The 10,000-nt window shown below is 36.5% G+C and overlaps 1 protein-coding gene across 3 annotated transcripts in view; it reads left to right on the top strand.

Moving 5' to 3' along the window:
• Nucleotides 1-10,000, top strand: part of plxnb2b (plexin b2b) — a 177,687-nt gene that overhangs the window by 105,803 nt on the left and 61,884 nt on the right. For 2 of the 3 annotated variants that reach the window (XM_039666062.2, XM_039666060.2), the window contains one exon: nt 7,240-7,312. The exons of the other annotated variant lie outside the window; for it this stretch is intronic. The gene's annotated coding sequence lies outside the window, so the exon portion shown is untranslated. The remainder of the gene's footprint in view (nt 1-7,239; nt 7,313-10,000) is intronic. 3 annotated transcript variants of the gene reach the window in all.

Below are 10,000 nucleotides of genomic sequence, written 5' to 3'. Positions count from 1 at the left end.
AACGCACTTCCATTTTCACTCTAATCACTGTTTATTTGAATCAAGTGCTGGGGAAAGACCCTTCTTCATGTTGTACAGTGTTTGGATCGAGGATTTTGCTTTTAACCAAATCTTACAGAACGCAAGTTTATAACTTTTACAGTGGTTGTCTTGCTGTAAATTTGACCTGAATTGTAGGGAACCTTTTCAATGGCTGAAATGTACACTCACCTAAAGGATTATTAGGAACACCATATTAAAACTGTGTTTGACCCCCTTTAGCCTTCGCCTTTCGCCTTCGACATGGTCAGAAACAATGCTCAGGTAGGCCGTGGCGTTTAAACGATGCCCAATTGGCACTAAGAGGCCTAAAGTGTGCCAAGAAAACACCTCCACACCATTACACCACCACCACCAGCTGCACAGTGGTAACAAGGCATGATGGATCCATGTTCTCATTCTGTTTATGCCAAACTCTGACTCTCAACAGAAATCAAGACTCATCAGACCAGGCAACATTTTTCCAGTCTTCAACTGTCCAATTTTGGTGAGCTCTTACAAATTGTAGCCTCTTTTTCCTATTTGTAGTGGAGATGAGTGGTACCCGGTGAACCATGACCACTCCCCTAAATGCATTGAAGAAACTGCCATGTGATTGGTTGATTAGATAATTGAGGTGTACAGTCTAATAATCGTATAGGTGAGTGTACAATTAGGGAACACTGTAGTTTAGGGTCCCTCACTCACTACTAGCTAATTCTCACTATTAACTAGTTGCTTATTAGCATGCGTACTACTACACTGGCTGTTTATTAGTACTTAAAAAGCACATTAATGCCTAATTCTGCATGACCATATTCTACATCCCTTAATCTTACCAATATCCAAACTTAACAACCTTACTGACTGTTAATAAGCAGCAAATAGGAGTTGATTGCATGAGAATTGGACCCTGAACTAAAATGTGACCTACAATTATTATTGTTACTTTTTTAGTGCTGTCAAACTCATTAATCTCGATTAATTTCATGTAACATAAAAGTTTGTACAGACACATACGTACACACACATTATATACTTAAACATTTTTGTTAGATGCGATTCATTGATTTGACTGCCGTAGTATTTTTTTTTTTATGAAGTTGCGTTAAATCAATTGTTTGTGTAAAATAAATGTTTTTGTGTGCATTTATTTGCACATTTACTCAATCTATATAATTATACGAAATTTACACAACATTTACAAAAATATAGATTTTATTTATTTCATCATTTTTAATTTCAGACAGACAGTTTCTGGTCTTGGAAGTCAATGAGACCAGAAACTGTCTGGTTACTGATATTCTTCTAAATATCAGAAAATCGTCTGAATGGATTCGAAAACGGTAAAACCCAACTGTTTAACTCTGAGGGAGTTGTAAAATGAGCCTATTTCCAAAAAAAGTGGAGTAGCCCTTTAAAGTAACTTGCAATACTTATTATATTTTGTTGTCAATTTAAAAGTAATGTGTTACTTGAAAAAAGTAATCTGATTACATAACTTGTTACTTGTAATGCGTTACCCACAACACTGCTTGTTGCTTCCCCAAAAGTCATCAAATTTCAGTTATTTCAGTTCTGTTTTGTTGTTCGCCACAGTGGCACCCATTCCCAGTGCTCTCTGTCGTGGGGGGTGAACAAGATACCGGTTTATCTGGGTCAGAGTCAGGAATCTTTCGAGAAAAGTAAACAGGAATAAGTGGTGCGTTCCTGGGGGAGCCCTGCGCGTTTATGTGAATCTTTCTGATTTCCATATGCTAAAACCTGTTAAACATCTATAAATCAAGCCCTGTGTGCCGTGCATTCGCTTTGGCGCGCGTTAATTTTGAATGGCAGCGCGACTACAGTGGTTTCTCTGGAGATGATGCCAGTCCCCAACGCCACGGTTTCTCCAAGCACGGAGGAAAATGGAAAATCTTTGAGAACTTCCACAACTTTGTGCAGAGTCCCTGGGCATTTGCCATTGTATCGCAGGCTTTATAATGACATTCAGAGATGGTATAAACACGTGTTTTATCTGTGAGGAAACGCAGCAGGAGAGATTTGTGCTGTATTTGCGGGATCCGTTGCGAGAGAGAGATTGAACATGGGTCTCGGTTGCCCTGAAAACTTGAAACGATTGAATGTGTTTGTCAGGGGTTCAGAAACAGGTGTTTTTAGAAGTTTAATTCTGGAGAGGGTTTAAGCGTAACTCAAATGTTAATGAGATAAGCCCTCCGAGCGTCTGGATCACAGAGGAACATGCTTATCTGGTTTGGCAGGGTTGAATTAACAATAAATAAATAATAACGCTAAAATTGTTTGCCTTCACCCTCTGAGTTTTCAGTTGGTGCGGTGTTTGCTCTGGGGACTGTCGACATGCGCGTCAACTGAACGTGTCGTCGCTCGCTCGCTCGTCCATCAAGTCTCAAATCTATGTACTTCACGCTTTTATTCCCTGAGGGCTCTTTCACAACAGACCGCATTGTTTGTTTGTTTGTTTGGTGTAAAAGCAATTTTTAGAAAATGTATTTTGAATTAAATTTACTTTTCTCGCCCTTAAGGCAACATTCCTGCTTCTTGTTTCAAGTACAAAGTATAAACCTCATTCAATTTTGTTAGATTTTGGCTTAGCACAAGAAAAAAAAACAAGGCTTAATACCTTGACATTTTTATATTGCAACAGTAAAATTTGGTTTAATCTTTTGTATATATTATACCCAAGCAATCACGGTTGGAGAGATGGTTGAGCGTTGACTACTATAGTGTGGTTGGGGAAAGTGGATCTTTTAACCCCATTACATTACTGTATGTAGGTCAGAAGATTTATAGGTTACGATCGATCACGGCACAATCAGCGCCAGCCATTTTTCATCCCCATAATTGGAAACTTTGCTGCAGGACGTGCCTGTTTAGGCTTGTTTTGTCAGGACGTTGTGCTCGACTCCGATACGGTTTAGTTTAATCCTCTGTATGGGTTTGTGCTGAAAAGATCAGTTTGATGCACAGAACGCCATTTTTTAATCTCATTGTAATTCCTGATAAACATTTAGTTTCCTGAAGAGCCATCTGCATCTCATAATCTGCACTGAACAATACCCATGATTCATAGCAATATTTATTAGACTTCTAAGAGTCAGGGAGTTGCTGGTTTATATAATATGAAATAATAAAATATAGGATTATTATTGTGATTAATATTGTTATCATGTGGTTTTGAAAAGCGTCTTGTGTGTGAAAAAAAATGTATAAAAATCTATAAAGTGCATATGTACAGTATGTATACAGTATATGTAATATGAAATATTAATATGTAAGTGTGTGTTTGTGTGTGTGTGATTATAAATTATATAATGTATTTTGTATTGTAGATGCATTTATAAATGTACAAATGTTTAAATACACACACATGCATGTATATATTTAAGAAAATGTGTCATTCATATGGAAAATATAATAGATATATAATATAGATTATGTATTTATATATACAGTACTTGCGTGCAAATAATTCTTAAATATATGCATACATGCATATGTATTTATATATACAAAATAATTATACACAGCACACACACATTATACAAACACAAACTTTTATTTTGGATGCGATTAATCGCAATTAATCTGCACAGCCCTATATATAATATATATATATATATATTTATATATATATATATATATTATATATTAGTAATAAAGATGATAAATCTATAATCTAAAATAGTATAATTTATTATTATAATATCATATGCAAATGTAAAACAACTAATATAATACATTTTGATTATATATACAGTACAGTATATATATATATATATATATACAGTGGATATATATGTTTGTGTATATATATATATATATATATATATATATATTCTGTAAAATAATAAATATGTAAATATAATTTAATATAATAAATTATAAATTTTATTATTTTACATTATGAAAATTAATTATAACATTAATTTAACACACATACATGCATATGAATCTCTCTATAAATATATCATGTAAATGCAAACTTTTATTTTGGATGCGATTAATTGCAATTATATCTTTGCACAGCCCTAATTTAAATATATACTTTGTAGAAATTATATATAATTTCTTTGCTTTCTTTTATTTATATATATATATATATATATATATATATATATATATATATATATATATACAGTTTATATTATGTATTATTGTAATATTAATGTCTTATAGTATAAATGAATATAGTTTATGATATATATAATACAGTACATATATATATATTATTTCGTATTGTCATATACCAATTGGAATGCTAAGTGATATTTCTCTCCTGATATTTCATGTAGGATACACAACTCTTCTAGAATATCAGAGCAGATGGTTATCCAGCAAATGAGGCTCAAATGTGTCAGCGCTCTCAGGTGGTTTCCATAGGCAACAGAAAGGCGCGCACATGTTGAATGTGCGCTACATCATTCGCATTTATTAAATTCTACTGTCTCGAGCACCTCATTTTCTTCATTGAGCCTTGGACCGGCGGTTCTCGTTCTGAGGTCGTGTGCACTGGTCACGGCTGATATTTATAAAGGCTTCTCAGTAAGATTGCTGATCCAACGCTGGCCTCCTCCGTGCCCCGAAATCCATATTCATCAGGATATGAAAGGTTATAACTTGTCCTGCATCAGCAGTTCTGCTCACTTCTTAATTAGATCTTATATTTCATCGGAGCTTTGAGCTAAAAACTTTCTACTCCTGCTGATTACATCCAGACAAAGTTGTAGCGCAAACGCCGCGTGACGCTAGCGGCTCAACATAGCAACGAACCCCCACGTCTAGCAAAGTGTTTGAGCTTTGATTCTGCTCTAATGGAGGTTGTGTTCGCCTCTGGTTGCACAAATACTGCTAATTAGGCTTTGTTGGGAGTAATTAAAGGGGTGTAGCGTGACCAGCAGAAGTAACAAGTGCGTTTAGCGAGAAAAGCAATTAGCAAATTTAGTTCCTGCAAAGATAATTTATACTTTTTAATAATGCAGTTATTTAGGTAGTTTAGTTTCAAACCCTAGTGAGCTACATAGGGAACTGGCTGATAAGTGAAATGCCAAGTGACCAATTTGGAGGCTAGGCAGCAAATGTTTTGTCATGGAAATATCACATGGGAGGCTCACAGTTGTTGTTAGCATTAGCATTTTGCCATGCTAATATGGAGACGCTCTAATAAAAAGCCTTAAGCAGTTTTTTTTTTCAATAAGTGTAATTGAACAATTTTATTTCTGTTTTCTCTCTCGCACGCTCTCTCTCTCTCTCTCTCTCACTCTCACTCATCTAGAACTCTCTCTCACATAGATAAATACATTTACCATTAATGTTAATCAAGTAACAAAAGACAATTTACTCGCTTAAACTAAATTTGTAATGTATATTTTATTTGTAAAGTGAATCTGAGTTCTTTTTAGAGAATTAAAGTGAAGTGTTATTTTACATTTGATTACAATTTCTATACCTGAATACCTGAAAATCTTTATTTTAGTGCTTTTTTAATTACTGAATGTTTACTTGTCTTTGATAATGCTTGAAATGTTTGCTGTGGTGTTTTTAAACCATAGGCAGAATTTCCTTGTGTAAGCCTGCTATTGTTCATGGTATTCACCTAATTATATGTCTTGCAATAAGATTTAGAATAAATTTGGAATCGGCATCAAACAATACCCAACCCTACGATACCCAAATTCAAGTGATACCCAACCCTATTCAGAAAGGCAGCTCGTTCGATTTACATGGCGTTGATTCAACAAGCTGCTTAAAGCATTCTTTAGAAATGTTGGCCCATATTGATAGGATAGCATCTTGCAGTTGATGGAGATTTGTGGGATGCACATCCAGGGCACGAAGCTCCCGTTCCACCAGATCCCAAAGATGCTCTATTGGGTTGAGATCTGGTGACTGTGGGGGCCATTTTAGTACAGTGAACTCATTGTCATGTTCAAGAAACCAATTTGAGATGATTCGAGCTTTGTGGCATGAGAGGATGGGGACATGGTGGCCATAAAGGGATGGACATGGTCAGAAACAATGCTCAGGTAGGCCGTGGCATTTAAACCCAATTGGCACTAAGGGGCCTAAAGTGTGCCAAGAAAACATCCCCCACACCATTACACCACCACCACCAGCTGCACAGTGGTAACAAGGCATGATGGATCCATGTTCTCATTCTGTTTACGCCAAACTCTGACTCTACCATCTGAATGTCTCAACAGAAATCGAGACTCATCAGACCAGGCAACATTTTTCCAGTCTTCAACTGTCCAATTTTGGTGAGCTCTTGCAAATTGTAGCCTCTTTTTCCTATTTGTAGTGGAGATGAGTGGTACCCGGTGGGGTCTTCTGCTGTTGTAGCTCATCCTCAAGGTTGTTTGTGTTGTGGTTTCACAAATGCTTTGCTGCATACCTCGGTTGTAACGAGTGGTTATTTCAGTCAAAGTTGCTCTTCTATCAGCTTGAATCAGTCGGCCCATTCTCCTCTGACCTCTAGCATCAACAAGGCATTTTCGCCCACAGGACTGCCGCATACTGGATGTTTTTGTAAACCCTAGAAATGGTTGTGCGTGAAAATCCCAGTAACTGAGCAGATTGTGAAACACTCAGACCAACAACCAAGCCACGCTCAAAATTGCTTAAATCGCCTTTCTTTCCCATTCTGACATTCAGTTTGGAGTTCAGGAGATTGTCTTGACCGGGACCACACCCCTAAATGCATTGAAGCAACTGCCATGTGATTGGTTGATTAGATAATTGCATTAATGCGAAATTGAACAGGTGTTCCTAATAATCCTTTAGGCGAGTGTATACTACAGTCCGCCAATCATTTGTGTGATTTCCAGAGATCTCCCTCACGCGTTGTGAGGTACGACGAGACCCTGGCGAGAAAGTGTTTCTGTGATGCTAGCTAATGCTAAGCCCCGCCAGAGAAAGAGAAACCTCGCAGACCGTCTGGTCTCCACACTGCACATTAAGATTTCATGTCCTCCCTCCCTCACTGCGAGGCTCTAACTTATTTACGCCTCTGAAATCCCCTAATAAGTGTACCGGTACTTACATTGATTCTCTCCCTAACCAGGCTCCATTACAGATTAAACAGGTCTATGGAAGAGAGAATGACGAGTTGAATGAGAGAGAAGATTATAGGAGCCTTGTGATTTATCTGAATGTGTTACACACATCTCATTTTCTCTCTCTCTCTTTCTCTCTCTCTTTCAGTGCCGTGGAGGTTGAACAGACTGATACTTCACTCTTATGTCAAGCATCAATTAAAGCAATTTTCGGCTGGGAAGTAAGTGTCTTCCTACTCTGTTTGGGATTATTAATATCTCCACTAGAGCTTTGGTTGATTTTTTATTTTTTATTTTTTCCCGCTTAAAGGAACAGTTCACCCGAAATGAAAAATTCATGTTATTATTTACACACCGGTTCTCTTGTTATTCCACAGTTGTCTGCGGCACAACATCTAAATGCACTGATATACGTTTAAAACTGTGGAGTAAAAGAAAATATATTTCTATAGCATGTATATATAACTATCTTTGCATGATGAATACATGTTCAAATTATTAATTGATCATTAACAAAGTATGAAAATACACTCATTAAACGCATTATAGATATGCTTATTAATCAAGAAAAAAACATGTATAGCTGTATTTATAAACTGCATATTAATGTCTATTAATGTTTTATAAATGATGAATTAACTGTTTCCTCACGCTTAACTAATGATTAATAGTGTGCAGTTATTATAAAGTGTTACCTCTTTTTTTTGTTCAATAACAAAAAACAACTACAAATGTATCTATAATGACAAGAGGGTGATAAAATGAAAAGACTTCTTATTGTTGCGTGACTGATTCCTTTAACGTGAGTCTCTTAAAAGCAGTCGCTGTAACATCAATCACATTGTCAGAGCGATGCCCCCTATCTGTCACATGATGCATCATCCTTGAAAACTTGAGGAAAATCTCACTGGATCCAAACCAAAATGATTCCCACAACTGCCCTGTGTTTAATTGATGGGGGTGGGAAGATGAGTTTGAATATTTATCGTTCACGTTTAAAACAAGTGACAGAGACGCCAAGGGAGACTCCATTAGCATAGAGCTTCATTTAGCATCAGTGAGGGGTCTCATGTGAACTCTTAGACAGGTGTTTCGACAACTATGTCCCTGTGGACCTTTAGAAAGTAAACTCTTAAAACACATTTATTGTACACTCTGGTTTACTATTTTCAAACAATGTCAAACGGTTCGCAATGTATCACAGGAGAAGTCTGTCCTTTCGTGAATTATGTTTTACACACATTTATTATTATTTTAAAATGTGTAAACATAAAAAAACTAAGACTCATTTATAGCTATAATTTTATGTATTCTAAATGCACATAATTACATGCGAAATTTAATTATATTAAATATAATATTTTTATAATTTGTAATGTTTGAAAAACTGTTTAATTAAAAATATTTTATTGCTGTATGTTTAATTTATTGTAACAAAACTACATTAAACATGTTCAGATTTGGTTTTGTCTGTCTGTGTCTTGGAAAAACATAATATAATAAGACTTACACACTTACAACACTGTAAAAAAAAATATTTTCAAGATTTGTTACCACAACATTTTTTTCTTTTGTCAAATCAACTTAAATAATTTATTTAGTTGAGATAACTTATTATTTTGAGTTTCTGATGATTAAATTAATCTCCTTCATTGTATTAACTCACTTTTTTCCAGTTCAATCAACTTAAAATTTTAAGGCGACCAGGTATCTTTTTCTAAGTTAAACCAACAATATTTTTTACAGTGTAAGTACGTCATTACCAAAGGATGAAAGTTTTTCACCTTCACGTTATATAAAGAAATCTGAACTCCAAAGTTGAAGAATCACCTAGACACGCGTGCATGTGGTCTCTGTTTGCTCCGTCAGTCAGACGTCTCCTCGTGACTCCAGAGGAGCGGAGAAATTGGCTTTACTTAGTAGAGCAAGACACACAGATAGCGTGGGTCAACTACATCTAGAACTCCATTTAGGGATTGAATCATCAGTTTCCATTTGGACCTTCTCCGGCGAATCGAAAATGAATGTTTGTGCAGCTTGGCCTCGTCGGTGGCGCTCACCCCGAAGCTTAGAGTGCTTGTCTGATGATTTTGGAAGTGGACCGGGGACAGACCCCGAGCTTGGATGAGCCGGCTGATGCCACAGGTGATAATCACGCCGTGTGTGTGTGTTCAGGGTGGCTGTAATTATCAGCAGAAGGCTGTGGAGATAAATGAGAGCAAGCGACTGGCAGACGGTGGTTATCTGAGCCGAGCTTGAGCGTCGATAGCCGGCGAGAGAGATTTTAACAGTAGCGTGTCGGCTATAGCCTGGCTTTGATGTTGCCCAATCCCGCCTGAGCCCTACAACATTTCCTTATTGGCGAGATATGAAAGGATAACGTGGATGTGTGTGATCATATCTGTTTAGTCATGTGGGAAATTCTACCACTTATATAAACCAATGCCAGCACAACAAAGGGAGTTCTCGGGTGTCTCAGATGGTCTTATTTCAGTTGTGAGAATCAACTGTTTTGTATCGCATCCCTAAGTCTCCTTTTCCTTTTTAAAGGGGCGTATCATGAAAGACAGGATACTTTTTTGCTAGTTGAGTTTGGAAAGACTATTGAAACTCGAGCTTTTACAATGCAAAACACCTCAGTTCAACCACATTGCATTAAAGAGATAGAAAAAATAAAATTCCTGCTCTTGTTCATCCATATAATGGCTCTGAATAGCGACCAGCATCAAACTTTATAACACAAAGGCATTACAGAATGATCTCATATGACACATGTCAATATTCCCAGTGTTCTGAAGGTTTACGGTATATCATTTAAAATCCGTCGATGATCTGTGCTTGACTGCATGTTCTGACCCTGTTAGCGCCACAGATTCTCACCCAGAAAAAGCACACAAGTTGTGAGAAAT

Source organism: Pimephales promelas, chromosome 25 (genome assembly GCF_988280905.1).
Source record: "Pimephales promelas chromosome 25, fPimPro1.hap1.1, whole genome shotgun sequence".
Taxonomy (NCBI): domain Eukaryota; kingdom Metazoa; phylum Chordata; class Actinopteri; order Cypriniformes; family Leuciscidae; genus Pimephales; species Pimephales promelas.
Note: the sequence above shows the minus strand (reverse complement) of the source record. Positions and strands in the feature narration are given on the sequence as shown.